Source organism: Chinchilla lanigera, unplaced genomic scaffold (genome assembly GCF_000276665.1).
Source record: "Chinchilla lanigera isolate Chin_1 unplaced genomic scaffold, ChiLan1.0 scaffold00007, whole genome shotgun sequence".
NCBI lineage: Eukaryota > Metazoa > Chordata > Mammalia > Rodentia > Chinchillidae > Chinchilla > Chinchilla lanigera.
Window position 1 is genome coordinate 8,697,687 of NW_004955408.1, and position 13,916 is coordinate 8,711,602.

General features: G+C 47.2%; 1 protein-coding gene across 1 annotated transcript in view; it reads left to right on the forward strand.

The window, feature by feature from the left end:
* Window positions 1–13,916, forward strand: part of Galnt10 (polypeptide N-acetylgalactosaminyltransferase 10) — a gene marked incomplete at its 5' end in the record, with an annotated part of 225,838 nt that overhangs the window by 118,962 nt on the left and 92,960 nt on the right.

Consider the following 13,916-nt stretch of genomic DNA (forward strand, 5'->3'; position numbering starts at 1 on the left):
TTGCCTCACAGCTGGTGCCTACGTGGAATCTTAGGTGTGTTCCATCGACACAGTGGTTGTTTCATACCTTACCTACCGCGTTCATTAACCAGAGCTCCTCCTTCCTGTCGTCCGCCGCCTTAAAGTTTGAGTATACAGAATACATTGTATGTTTTACCTTTAGAAGACAAACATTACTTTATTATATGAGACAGCACTGAGAAAAGGCTTTGTCTGATTTTTTTAAAACGTGATCTTTAAAAACGATCTTAAAACTGGATCTGATCTGAACAGAGAGGAGAGGTCTACAAAACTTAATTTCACAAAGGTCAGCAAAGACAACGCAAGCCAAGATCCCCTAAGTACTGCTTGCGTGTGGTGTCTCTGGTACAAGACAAGGGGAGCAAAACAAGTGATGAGCTGACGGCGCTGAGGTTCATAATTAAAATGGTAATAACAGTAAACCTTTCTCTGGCTGTCTTAAAAAGAGGGAATCAGCAAAGCCTCCCCTGAATGGAAGGGGCCTTCGTGAAGATGTCCGCCCTAGCCCATGTGGTCCGACTCCTCTTCCAGCTCCTCTTGTTCCAGCCACCAGGGGTAACGAGAAAGCCAGCGCCTGTCTCATCCCCAGGGAAGGGGGAAAGGGCCAAGAAGCTGGATATCTTTGAGGAAAAAGTCTAAGCGCTGGTGTCTGTCAGGAGGGAGCCTTAAGTCTGTGTCTGGGGGAAAGATGGGAGCAAGGGAACTTTCCACACTCTACCCACTGTGACTCAGTTTCTTCCTTTTGTACCAGAGCCGGGAGCTGTTGATAACCTCTTGGTCAGCTTCTTGGCTGCAATGCCCATTGGACGTAATCTTTCTGAGAATGTTGGGCTGTAAGGGAATTTGCTTTTTGCAAAACACAAGAAGCCCAGAGCTTTTAACTTGAGCCGTTTGCTGGAAAATGACCTTCACCGCGGCCTCCGTGAAGGTGCTGTAGCAGGCACATTCATGTGTGATACCTCTTTCCTCCCTTGTAGTAGCCTCAGTAAGGATTCACATCCCCATTTTATGTGAGGGGAAACTGAGACTCATTTTTCTGAGGTGACCTGGCTGCTAGGTGAGATTGCTGAGATCTGACACAGATCTGAATCTCTTGAGCCACCGTGCCCTGCCCACACCACACCTATAGATCCATCCCCAGGAAGGACATTTTCTTTTAGCTCCAGACCAGGACCACTGTTTGAGATGTGCTCTCTCACTCCGGGATTCTGGGAAGAGCCCTGTCCTTCTGGGCTTCAGTTTCTAGGGCCAGCAAAATGCTGTGTCCTGCAGGTCGCTGTCAGGTGTCATGGGGATGCCGTTGAGCTGTACCGACAGGGCATATCATGTAGAACAGTAATACTGTGTCCGGCAGGCTCCATGCCTGTGACTTGGGAGCCTGGATTTCCATATTAGCGATAGTTCTACAGTTGCACAGTTTTAATTCTAAGAGAATCCAATTCTTTTCAAAATGATAAAGAAAAATCCAGAAAGTTAATCTAGATGTGGTACAGTTTTGATGCTTGGCTTGGTTTTTCACTCCAAGGAAGGGATTTAGGGATAGAATAGATTTGACTTCCAAATTACCTCCTCTAAGGGGGCATCCCATGCAAAGGGGTGGGAGCGGTAAAGGGACATGAGTATTTCAGTTAGATGGACACTGTCCAGCTAGCTACTGGCACCCCAGGAGGAAGAGTGGGGCCATGGCACAGCCAGGCCTCTCAGCACCGGCATCAGAAAGATCCTTCTAAGTAAATCTGGCCTCCAGGTTCACTTATAACCCCAAACATGAACAGGCCTAGTGTAGCTGTGTATCTTCTCCCCTCATTAGTTCTCTGACCCTCTTTGTATACCTCAGATCATATCCCCAAGAAGAGAAGTGGATTGGCCTGGTGATTTTTTTTCCGGGACTATTGACCACTGGCAAGTCAGTGCCTTGGCTGCCTTTGGACTAGAGACCTTCTTCTGCTCCTGGCCAGTGAAGGGGCAGTTCTGAGGCCCACCCAGGACCCTTCCTCACCCAGTCATTTCTGTCAGAAGGAAAGGCATGGTCAAGGCATGGCTGGCCCGATGAGCACAAACATTTCTTTTTGGACCAGCAACATGCTCCTCTCCCATTCATATCTCAGCTTAAACCTGCAAGTCTATTTTATGAAGGAAGATGCAAAATCCTGCAGAAGTTGAGTAACCCACTCAGGTTGTATAGCTGATAAGTGATCTGTTCAGGTCCCAATCCATACCAAGCTACTTCTGGTACATGAGAACATTGAGGGGAACTCAGCAGGCGTGTTTAAGGTATCAGTATTTCTCCTCATGGGAGTCTTAGTTGCTGAAGTCTGTCAAACCCTTTTGCAGATCCCATTCTCTATCTAGGCTTGGCAGACCAGCCTCTCACGGGCCTGCCAAGCCAACAGGCAACTCTGAGGACAAGAAGGTAGACCTATGCTCCTTGGAAGTATGTCTGCTTCAGGTTTGTTACTTATAAGCAACTGGGGTCTCCGAAAGGTTGTCTTTGTGTCGTGACTAAACGAGGAGCCAGCTCCACCTCGCAGTCCTGTTCCAGCTGGCCGTGTGGTCTCAGGTCGCCACGTACCTGCCTAAGCCTCATTTTCTTCTTGGAAATATAATGGCTGGACCAGGCCCCTTTTAACTCCACTTCAACCAGCAGCTGACAGTGGCCTGCTCGCTGTGGTCACAGCCCAGGGCCCGGCACAAGGACGCACCACTCACGGTGCCTCCACTCCATCCTTCTAGGTTGCTTCCAGTCTGTTCTCACCTTAAGGCCATATTCCGGGAGGCAGGAGAATTGTCCCAATGTGTTACTTCTTGTATCATTTGTCCTCACACTGTATTTCTTTGGGGACAGAGACAACCTGTCCTCACCATTGGGATGATCCCAGGGCTCTGCATGGTGTCTGCTCTGCGTTGGGTGTGCAGGATCCATTTGATGAATGAGTGAGTGGTGGAGGTGGTGAGCAGATATGAGCATTTTGAGTCATGAGCTGGCTGAAGGCTGAGGTGCCCATGGAGGATTCATGATCCAGAAGCACAGCTCTCATTTGGGCATTTCTGAAGTCCTGGTTCCCCTCGGGAGAGCCAGTCCCAAGTCTCAGGACACTGAAATCTGGCGCATTGTCCACTGAGTTCTCCTCCGAGTCTGCCCGTCTGCCTGGTTCTCGTGGCGATCGTCCTGCTGTCCCCAGTCCCCCTTCTACTCCTTTCGGCACAGACTGTCAGGTTTTTTCATCTGGTCCGTGGCTGTTCCCATGCCAGTGAATTGAATGTTTTAGCTCCTTTAACAGGATTGGGTTGTCCTATTTCATAGTTGACTCAGAAGAGTTTTGAAATGCTCCCCCTGTATTTTGACTTTTCCTTTATAGTCGAGTGCTCCAGCAGGAAGCCTTCAGGGTCTGCCTTCAGACTAGCCTATTAGGTTGGTCTTTGTGTCCCAAGAGCCCAGCCTCCATCAGGGAATATTAAACTGCTGAGCCACAAAGGAGCTCAGTTTTCTCTCATTCTTCCCTCTGCCTCTCATCCCCACTGTGACCTCTTACCCATGTCATTTCCTCCTCATCAGCGAATGGACAAAGTTGTGCAGCAGAGGAGATAGGCTCCCCCTTCAGGTCAGAGGTGTCTCCTGGGAAACGGTGTCTGTCTCTTTGTCCTCCAGAAGCCGTCATAGTTCCAAATGCAAATTGATTTGACTGACAGAGTTTAGGGGCTATCCAGTTCTACCAGCGATAATTGTTTTAGCCGCAACTGAAACTGATTTAACGAAGGAAACATATTGGTTCATATAACTGAGCAAGCCAGGAGCAGACCTTGCCAAGCTTCAGGCATAGCCAGATCCAAGTCGCTAACAATGCCAGCAAGAATCTCTCTCTGCAACCCCTGGATCTGTTTTTTACTCTGTTAACTCGATTCTGAGTGAGGGAGCATTCTACATGGTAGCAGGCCAGATTTATCTCCTCCCATGGTCACTTTCACAGAAAATTGCTTACCCCTCTCCTGGTTGTCTCAGCAAAGATGCACTCGGATTTACAGATGCCTGTTCCTGAACTCATCTAGATGGCTGAAGAGCCATGATCCTGTAATTGGCTGAGCCAGGCTCCCTTGCCTGCCCTGGGGCAAGGAAGAAGCCTGCTCCCCGCTAACCCTGTACAGCGAAGGGGTAGGAGATTCCCCCAGAAAAGTCAAGGTGCTGGTACCAAATGAGAGAGAAGGATGCAGAGCGGCCACATAAGACTCGCCGGTTGCATCAGTCTAGCATGCTTACTGACAGGAGGGGAAACAGAGCCAGTGAGACGGACTGGGCCGTGACACAGCAGAGCAAAAACTAGAAGTCAGCCTTCCAGACTCCCGCTTAGTTTCCTTGGCTTTTGTGTTTTATCCATTCACTCTTCTTGTGCTCATACTAGCAACGACACTGAGAAATTATTTCTGTGAAAATATTAATATGTATAAAGGACAGATAGGTTTAAATGTGGACTGTACCCTGCCCTCTCTGTTTGATCATAGGCAAGTTACTTTGTGCCTTACGTCTTCCTTTCTGTAATGGGAAATAAACATTCATGCTTCATAAGTACATTGTGACAATTAGATGATTTCATTTGCATTATGTGCCTACAACTGCCTGTTTGCTCTTACCATCATTGTTGTCTTCTGCCTTGTCTTTTAACAGAGTATCTGTATCATCACTGAAACTTTTCATCCTCTAATCTTCCCCTCTGGACAGACAGTTGCTTTGTCTCCTCTCTTTTCACCATTTCAGACAATGTGCCCACAGCCATCCCCAACCTTGCCTCTGTGTCCTCATGTTGTCCTCGAGGCTCAGCCCAGTCAGCGATGGGACCTGGGTAGACTGAGCCACAGGCAGAGGAAGTACCTGTGCAGGGGTGAAATGACCTTCATGCAAGTCTCACTGATGAGATTCCAAACCCCACTGGAGTCTCTTCCGTGTGATGCCGTTTGGGGTCAGATGTGTTGAGCCAAGAGGACCTCCAGATGCTCACCGTGCATGTGCAAGAAGTCACGGTGTCACAGCCTCAGCCTTCTGTGGGGAAATTAGAGGCATCCCCATGCCTGATTCTGCCCCTGCAGTGTCCCTTCCAGGCATCTGGGGAAGCCCACAAAGACTTTAGGTGGGGAGAGCAGAGAGAGGACAGGTGTCCTGTATGTCATGCTTTAGGAATCAGTGTGTGTGCTCATAGAAAAACACACTCCCTGAACGTTCAGCAGTGGTCAGCCCCAGGTGTCAGTGTGGGCAGAACACAGATGCCCATCCAATACCAATCAGTCTGTTGTGAATGGATAGCACAGCAATTTGAAAACGCATTTGATACACCGAGCCCATTTGGGATGATGGCTTGGCAATGCAGTGTGCCGTAGAGTATCTGTGGTTTGACCTTGCAATTGTGCAGCTCACAGGGAATCGCAATCTGCTCCCACTACCCCACATCACTGGGGGTATCAGGCTGCATGTCATCAGCCCGGGAAAGGCTCAAGACTCAGAACTGGAGGTGAAGTTTCTACTGAATGCACATTTGTTGTTACATCATTGTAAAGTCAAAAAATCGTAGATAGAACTATTTTAAGTTGTCATTCATCCGTATTAGCTTTTGTTACCAGTTTTCCTTTGAGACTTTCTTGTCTGCTAGACTTTTATGCTGAACAGCTATTATTTTGAAATCAAGAAAAACTCAAACATTGCTGTTACGGTTTGTATCTCAATGTCCCACCAGAGCATCATATACTCACAGATGGAGATTTTGGGAGGTGATTGGGTCATGGATGAGTGATCAGTGGATTTTCTACTGATGAGCTTGATGTGATGTTAGGAGGTGAAGCCTGATTGGAGGAGGTGGTTCACTGGGGGGCGTGGCCTGGAAGGGTCTAGCTCCCTCCTCCCCCCTTGATCCCTCTCTCCCTTCTTGCCATCCCATGAGCAGTTCTCTGCAGTACCCTTCTGCCATGCTAACGTCCCAAGGACCCAGCCAGCTATGGACTGAACCCACTACAAACTGTGAACCAAAATAAACCTTTCCTCCTTTAACTTGTGGGTGTCAGATATATTGTGTCTCAGTGATAAGAAAGTGAGTATGATAGTTATTTTAAATAAATCCTATAAGTTTGAAGCCTGGGTTAAAGTCACACCTATGGGCTGTGTTTCCCTCATGTGGAAAATGAGATTGGAGATTGCACTCACATTTGTCTGCCTCGCACTGGTCTGTGTCAGAGGAGAGAGAAAAGGATCTGTACTCTCTAGACCATCAGTGAGGAGGTGGGGGTTACTGCCTGCCCCCTTGTGATAGCCACACCAGCCCTTTGCAGTGCCCCAGTCTCCCCAGGAGTCCACGTTCTCTGTGGCTACTTTCCAAAAGCATCCAGGCAGAGGATTCTTGTTCATCACACACAAAAGCCCTGGGCACTTTCCGCCATCCACCCTTTATAGCCTCAAGTCACAGCGTGCCGACAGGCCTCCCACAGGACTGGTGACCACATGGCACCTTGGGGGCAGTGATGGCCTTTGTCTTCCTCCAAGCCATCCCAGGCCCTCTCTGTCTCCTGTGACCCAAGGCCTAATAAGCGGAGGAGGAATGAGGCTTTGCAAGGGCTCTCACGAGGAAGGTAGCCTGTGGTCCTGGGTGTGGAGCCAGGTTCCCTGCTGGATACTGCAGAGCATGCACTGCACTTTTCAAAAATTTACTTAAACAAAGGGCCTCTTCTAAGTTGGGACCAAACTAATGAGTAGTGCTCATGGCAAAAGTCAAATTGCAATTGTGTATTTATTTAGGAAATGAATAAAGGGATGGATAGAGGAAGAAGAGAAAGATAGGCCATGCCATGGCTGTGACCCACGCTGAGCCTTGTGAGTTCTGAATAATGTTAAATTCCACAATTGAATTAAATTAGGAGTGAATTTAGCCTATTGTAGGTTTGTCTACTTTCCTTAAAGCATGATGGTGTTTGCTGGTCTCCCAGCAGGCTCTGGGGTCCAGCTCCGGCTAGAGAGATCCCGGGCTCTGCTGGGTAACGGCTCTCCTATTATATCTTTCTCATGGACTCCGGGCCATTTATTGCATCCAGTCCCATTCGCAAACCCTCTTCAGTCAAGCACACCTCCTGTGAAATTGGATGGAAGGCGGGAACCTCGGTAGCAAACTAGATAGTGCCTGTCTTTCTTGGCCACAAAGGACTCAGCTGAGTGAAGGGAAAGGGATTTTTAAGAAGAGGTGCTTTCATTTGTTTGTGAAAGCCGACATAATGAAGTTGAGGGTTCCCAGAGAAGACTGGCTGAAATGATCAAAGGGATTGGAGAGGTGGGAAAGGGACAGAGGAAGGCTTCATGGGGCCCAGATAAAAACCGTCCAGCAAGATCGAACAGCAACGGGGACATCAAAGAAGTCTGGAAGGTCCCAGAGGAAGAGAGAGAGAAAGAGAGAGACTGCTTGTCCTTTACAACTTGACTGCTAGAATTGGGGAGTCCAGTTCCCACAGATGGAATGGAGCTCACTGCCACAAAGCCCCGGGTTCCTTCCTGCCTGGTCTGGAAGGTTCAGCTACGAGTGGGGAACTAGAGGGAGAAGGCACACCTGCCCCAGACAGCTTCCTGTGGTGATTCTTATAAGGGCAGGATTTGAACCTGAGAACCGTGGACCCTGCCTGGGTTTTTCATTCAACAGTTCCTCCTGAAAATTGTCAGACATACAGAAAAGTTGAAAGAATCGCACAGTAAACAGCCGTGTTCCCCCATCGAGGGTGTACAGTGAACCTTCTCCACTCAGTTGACCAAGCGGCCATCCAGTCCTCTCTCCACACATCCTCCCACAGTACTTCTTGATGCCTTTCAGAGTACGTTGCAGAGAGACCCTTACAAAGCAGGCTGCAGTGGTGTACAAAGGAGATGCTTCTGGTGCATGCCGTGTCCCCAGATGTCCCCAAAGCTCTTCTTACCTGGAGCCCCTCCCATTACACCTTTCCCTTCTGTGCTCTCAAGTCCCGGCGTCTCCAGAGCGCGGGGAAGTAACATGAAGAGCGAGGCAGTGTCAGCGGGAGGCCATGGACCGCGGTGACAGCAAGTGATTACCAGGCCCATATGCTGTCACCCTCCGCCCTTTCTGCCGCGAGGGCCTCTGGGATCAGTGTTGCTTGTGTTGTAAAAAAAAAAAAAAAAGCCAGAAATGAGGGGTTTTATGTGTGATCTGCTTTTCACATTTTGCAACTAATATTTATACCTTGTGTAAAGTGTTATTTGTTTGTGTAAACTATTAACATTACATCTTGTGTGGAGTATTAGTTTTCTATAGCTGCCGTAATAAATTTTCATACCTTTAGGAGCCTAACACAGCACACGATTTTTTATACCAGTTTAAACAACACAGATTTATTCCTACAATGCCATAGGTCAGAAGTCTAAGTCTTACCAGGGTCACATCACATTGTCAGTGGCCGGGCTGTGTTTCTTTCTGGCGTTTCTAGGAGAACCTTGCTCGTCCGGGTTTTTGGCAGAGCTTAGTTCCGAGGATTGAGACTCCTGCACCCTCCCTGGCTGTCAGCGGCAGACCGATCCCAGCTCTTCAGGGCTCCCACCTCCCTGGCTCCAACCCTCTTCCTCCAGCTTTGGAGCCAACAGCAGTGGACTGAGTCCCTTTCACATTTGAAATCTTCACTTTTTTTCTCATCTCGTAACCCAGCAGAAAGATCTTCTGCTTTCGGAGAACCCTGTTACTACATTTGAATCACCTGGACAGTCTCACTCCGCAAACCCATCTCACAACCTTTGCCTCCATCTGATCTGCAAAGTCCCTTGTGCTGTGAAAGGTAAACACACCCAGCCATTCTAGGGGCTCAGACTTGCTCACCTTCAGGGCTGATGCTCTGCCCACCACATCTGACTTCTGGCTGAGACTCGGGGTAGACAGCTGTTCCTTCCAGGCCTGCCTGGTCCTCCGGTCCTCTCTTCTGGGCCCCAAGGAAGCCCTCTGTGCTCCCGTACGAGCCACATGTGGTGAGCAGCGAGCCACTCTGGCTCACCGTGTTGGAGCAGTGCCCGAGATGCACCTCCTCCCTGAGCCCTGCCAACCACGTGCAGGGACACAAGCATTTCCTGCAGGAGACTCGCTGCCTGGCTGCAGGGAAGGGGACGTGTAACGGAAAGAGTGCGGGATGCGGGGTAAGAAGGCTGGTTGAACTCAGGCAACATCCATCCATTCATTCAGCAAGTGTTTCTTCGTCACAGACTGTACAGCTGGCACTGTGCTAAACATAGAAGTCTCCCTCATCGTGGCTTACTTTCTCTTACATTCTAAGGGGACAGACAGATAAGCAAACACTAAATAAAACATATAAAGTGTGCTGCTGGCAATGAAGAAAAACTTGGGGTGCTGTGAAATGGAATTGAGGCCAGCAGACTTTTTTTGTTGGTGTTGTAGTAGGTGTTTCAGGCTTTGAGGGCCATAGAGGGTCTCTGCTTCATGTTCTTCTCTTGTTTGTATATTGTTTTGTTTTGCAGCTCTTTAAAAATGTAAAAATCAGGCTGGGATATAGCTCAGTGGCACAGCGCCTCTCTGGCAAGCAATGAATCCTGAGTTCCATTCCCAGTACCCATGAAAAAAAATAAAATTAAAATTAAAATGTAAAAAGTATTTTAGCTTGAGAGTCACACAAGAGCAGTCTGCCAGATTTGCCCTTGGGCCGTAGTTTTGGCTGATCTCCGAGGTGGAGGATCAGGAAGAACTTACATACAACCGAGGGAGGAGGCAGCAATCAGAGAAGACTTCTCTGAGCAGATGACATTTAAGGTAGGATGTAGAGGTATGAGAAGAAACCGGCCGGACAGTCAAGCGATGTATGGAGGAGAGGCACGGGGAGAAGACAGCTGCCCTTGAGCCCGCTCCAGCACCAGGGTTTGGTGCTGCTCATGCCTGGGTAGTTCTTCGCCACGGAGCTTCCTGCGCGTCCCTTCTTCCCCAAAGGACTGTGCTGAGCTACTGAGCTGTGTCAATTGGAAACCAGCTGTGGTGGGCAGCATGCTGCTTCTTTCCTCTGAGAAGGTCAAGGCCCAGTTGCGTCACTGTAGAGTACGGCACCAGTGGGGGTCCCCCTTCTCCTGGGCAGGCCACCCGCTGCTTAAAATCTCAGTGCCCTCTCTCCAGTGGATGGCAGCCCCTGCCTTGTCTGTCCTTGGGGCTCTTGTGAAAGTTGGACATGAACATGATTCGTGCGAGCTGGTGATGGTTGTGAGTGCAGGTTCTAGGGTCAGATCCTACGCATTTTCATTGGTGTGACTTTGGATACGTTTGTACAGCTTCTTTATGCCTTGGTTTGTCAGGTTTGAAATGGGGACTTCCTAGTGCCTTCTGTGTAGTGTAGCTTGCTGTCCATGTGGTAGTGAATAGGGAAGCACTCTGCCTGTTTCCTCTCTTCGGATCCCCCTATCCTCAGGCTATTGGGAGTCTAGGAGCAGAGGCAGCTTCCAACCTTTTTCTCTCTGGGAATTGCCCTTGGTAGTTGGGAGCTGCCTTGCTTAAGATGCTTGGATAGAAAGGCCAGGCCTTTGTTCAATCTAGGACAACTTGGAAAGGCCGGCTCATCTCCAGAGCACCTGATAAAGTGGACTGAGATCTCCGTGCAGCGCACGGGGTGGGCTTGTCCTTCCTTACCCGCCTGGCTCACTTGCCTACAGCTGCGTCTGCCCAGAGCACTCCCCAGGAAACCATCTGCACAGTTTTCACCTCGTGCTCTGGGCCCAGGGAACCCATTCTTCCCCTTGGGAATGTGAATATTTGAGGGCAGTGATTCTCCAACTTGAGCAGGCACCGGAATCACCCAGAAGGCTTGTTAAAAGACCCATTGCTGGCCCACCCTGAGAGACTGATTCAAGCTGTCTGGCCAGCCAGAAAATTTGTATTCTGACCAACTCCCCAGCGATGTTCAGCCTCTGGTCCAGGTAGGACTGCCCTTTTAGAATCACTGCTTTAGCTCAGTAAGTTGCTTCCCTCTTAAAACTTCCAATAAAGCAAATAAATAAGCTTTCTTGGTGTAAAATGGCCTTGGTGTGACCAAATGGACTTGCTTATGGTTCCCTGAATTGAACTTACTTACTTCTTTAAGAAATAAAAAAGCAAAAAAAAAAAAAAAAAGTGCACAATTTATGGCACAATTTCTAGGATGTATTGCTAAGTTGAAAAGCTAAGGTGAAGAAAAGTATAGAATTTGCTACCATGTATTCAAGAAAAGATCAAGGGCATAGCAATTTGTATATGTACTTACTTCTACTGAAGAAGTGAAGAAAACAATGCAAGGACTGACCACAAAATAAAACACGTTCTAAAAGAAGGGAGAAAACTAGATGGAGATGGAGTAAAAGCCAAAAATCTTTGAATCATCTTCTTTTTAGATTGAACTTTGGAACCATGCAAATACTTTGTATAATTATAATAAGATTCGATCAGAATTCAACAGTAAAACTGAAGCCCTGAAAATGAAAAGGTAGATGAAATAAATGAACCCAACTGTGTATTAAGAACTATGTAGAGAAGAATTATTCAAGTAGCTTCAAAACATAAAATTTGACTATACATCTGTTGTGGTTTCTGTCTAGATGTGCCCTCAAAGCCTCATGCAATCACAGGGCAGGCTTCTAGAGTCTGTGATTGATTCATGGTGCAGTGCTGGGAGTATGGGTGTGAGTGCTACACCTGCCCTGGGGCGGATAGTTTGCATACAATGTAAGGGAGGGAAACAGGCTGCTTGGCAGTGTTCCTCGCTTTTGCTCTTGTTGCTTTTGCTATTTTCTGCCACCGTGAATTGTTGCCCTCTGCCATGTGCCACTCTGCCTTGGAGCCAGCCGAGTATGGACTGAAACCTCCACAGACTAAGCTAAATAAACATTTCCTTCTTTAATTCTGGATGTCAGGTATTTTATCCCAGCAATGAGAGAAAAGTAACGAGGACAACATCCATAATAAAATTTACTATGCAGGTTTTTAAAAATCTGTAATAATAGTGTACCAATAATATTGGCATTGCTTTCATGAAACTATTACATATTGTAGGAAAAGGCAAATAAGTAACCTAGAGTTTTAGCAAAGTAAATATAATACACAAGACCAGACAAAAACATCACAAGAAAATTATATAGACCAGAATTTCTAATGAATACAGGTACAAAAATCCTCAGCAAAATACTAGCAACCCAAATGCAGCAATGTATAAGTTTATATACCATGGCTAAGTAGGATATATCAAGAGTGCAAAGTTTGTTCAACATACGAAAAGAAATCAATGTCATGTAACATATAAATAAAATAAAGGATCCAGACCCCTTGATTGTCTTGGCAGATGCAAAGAAAAAAAAGGATTTGATAAAATCCAATACTTTTTCAGGAAAGAAACACTCAGTAAACTAGGAATATAAAAAAGATCCTCAGGGGCCAGGGATGTAGCTCAGTGGCATAAGCACCTGCCTGGCAAGTGCAAGGTCCTGAGTTTGATTCCCGGTACCAAAAAAAAGAAAGATCCTCAATCTGACAAAGGGCATCTGTGGAAAACCACACAAACATTTATAATGGTGAAAGAATAAAAATATTTTCCTGTAAGATCAGGAATAAGACAAAGATGTCTGCTCCTGCCACTTCTGTAAAGCATTGGAATGGAGTCCCCAAGATAATTAGATGAGAAAAAAAGTAAAAAGCATCTAGATTGGAAAGAAAGAAGAAAACACCTGTCGACGACAATGTATGTTTTATGTGCTGTATATCTGTATGTGTATGTGTATCTCTACGTGTACACAGACAATCCCGAGGAACCCACAGTGGACCTTCCATGTCTCCTAAGGGATGCACACACCACCTGCGGAGAAGACATTGCCAGAGTATCTGACTGAATTAGTTCAAGCCTGTACATCCAACTACCACTTTACAGCTAGGGCTCCAAAGTGTATGTTAAATGACTTTACAGAGATGGAAAGTACAGACTGTGGGAGACTCTGTAGGACAAATGGCCCAGTTTCTAAAGCAAACAAATTCTAAGGAACAAGCCGGCAACTTCTACATGAGAGGTAGGAGATATATCAATTAAATGCAGTAATGTAGACTTTGTTCTGATTTAAACAAACCAACTCTAAAAGGACATAAGACCAAGGAAATTGAACGTGAACTAGCTGATGGTGACATTAAAGAATGATGTTGATTTCTCTGAGAGTTTGAGGATTTTGAATGCCCACAGGGGCAGGGCCTTCCACTCCCAATCTTCCCATGTGGCTTGCGGAGAACAGAACCCAGGAAGGAGAGCAGAGAAGCAAAGCCCACTTTATTCTTCTAAACACTTGGGTGAATCATTTTTCCTCCACTGGAGAAAAATGTGCAAGGAGTGATGTATAATAGGAAAAAACTGGATTTTTTTCTATTACAGTCTCAACACAGAATATTTCTGTGACCAAATATGTGGGCTTTTTTCCCCACCAACAAGCGATTCTCTGACACTAGCTGCATGTGCTAGAATTCAAACCAATTCTGACATTGTCTACCACAAGTAAGAGTCAGATTCCACATGCTGAAGACCCAGTCCTTCAAGACTGCCTCACCTCGTAGTGAGCACAGACCCAGGCCTCCAATACTTTGGACCAACCGGCTGTAAACTAGAGCTTCCCACTACAGGCTCCTGGGGGTTAATTTGCTAGAGCTCCTCTCGGAACTTGCAGAAATGCTAGCTCTTTCCAGTTTATTACAAAGGATGTTACTACCAAGGAGAGAGAACAGCCAGATGACAAGCATCTAGAGCAAGCTACATGGGAAGGGACACGGAACTACCATCGCTTCTGTGGACACACTGCCTCCCCAGCACCTTCGTGTGGCCACCAGCCCCGCAGAGCTCCAAACCCACTGGTTCATGAGTTTAGGGAAGGCCCATCACAC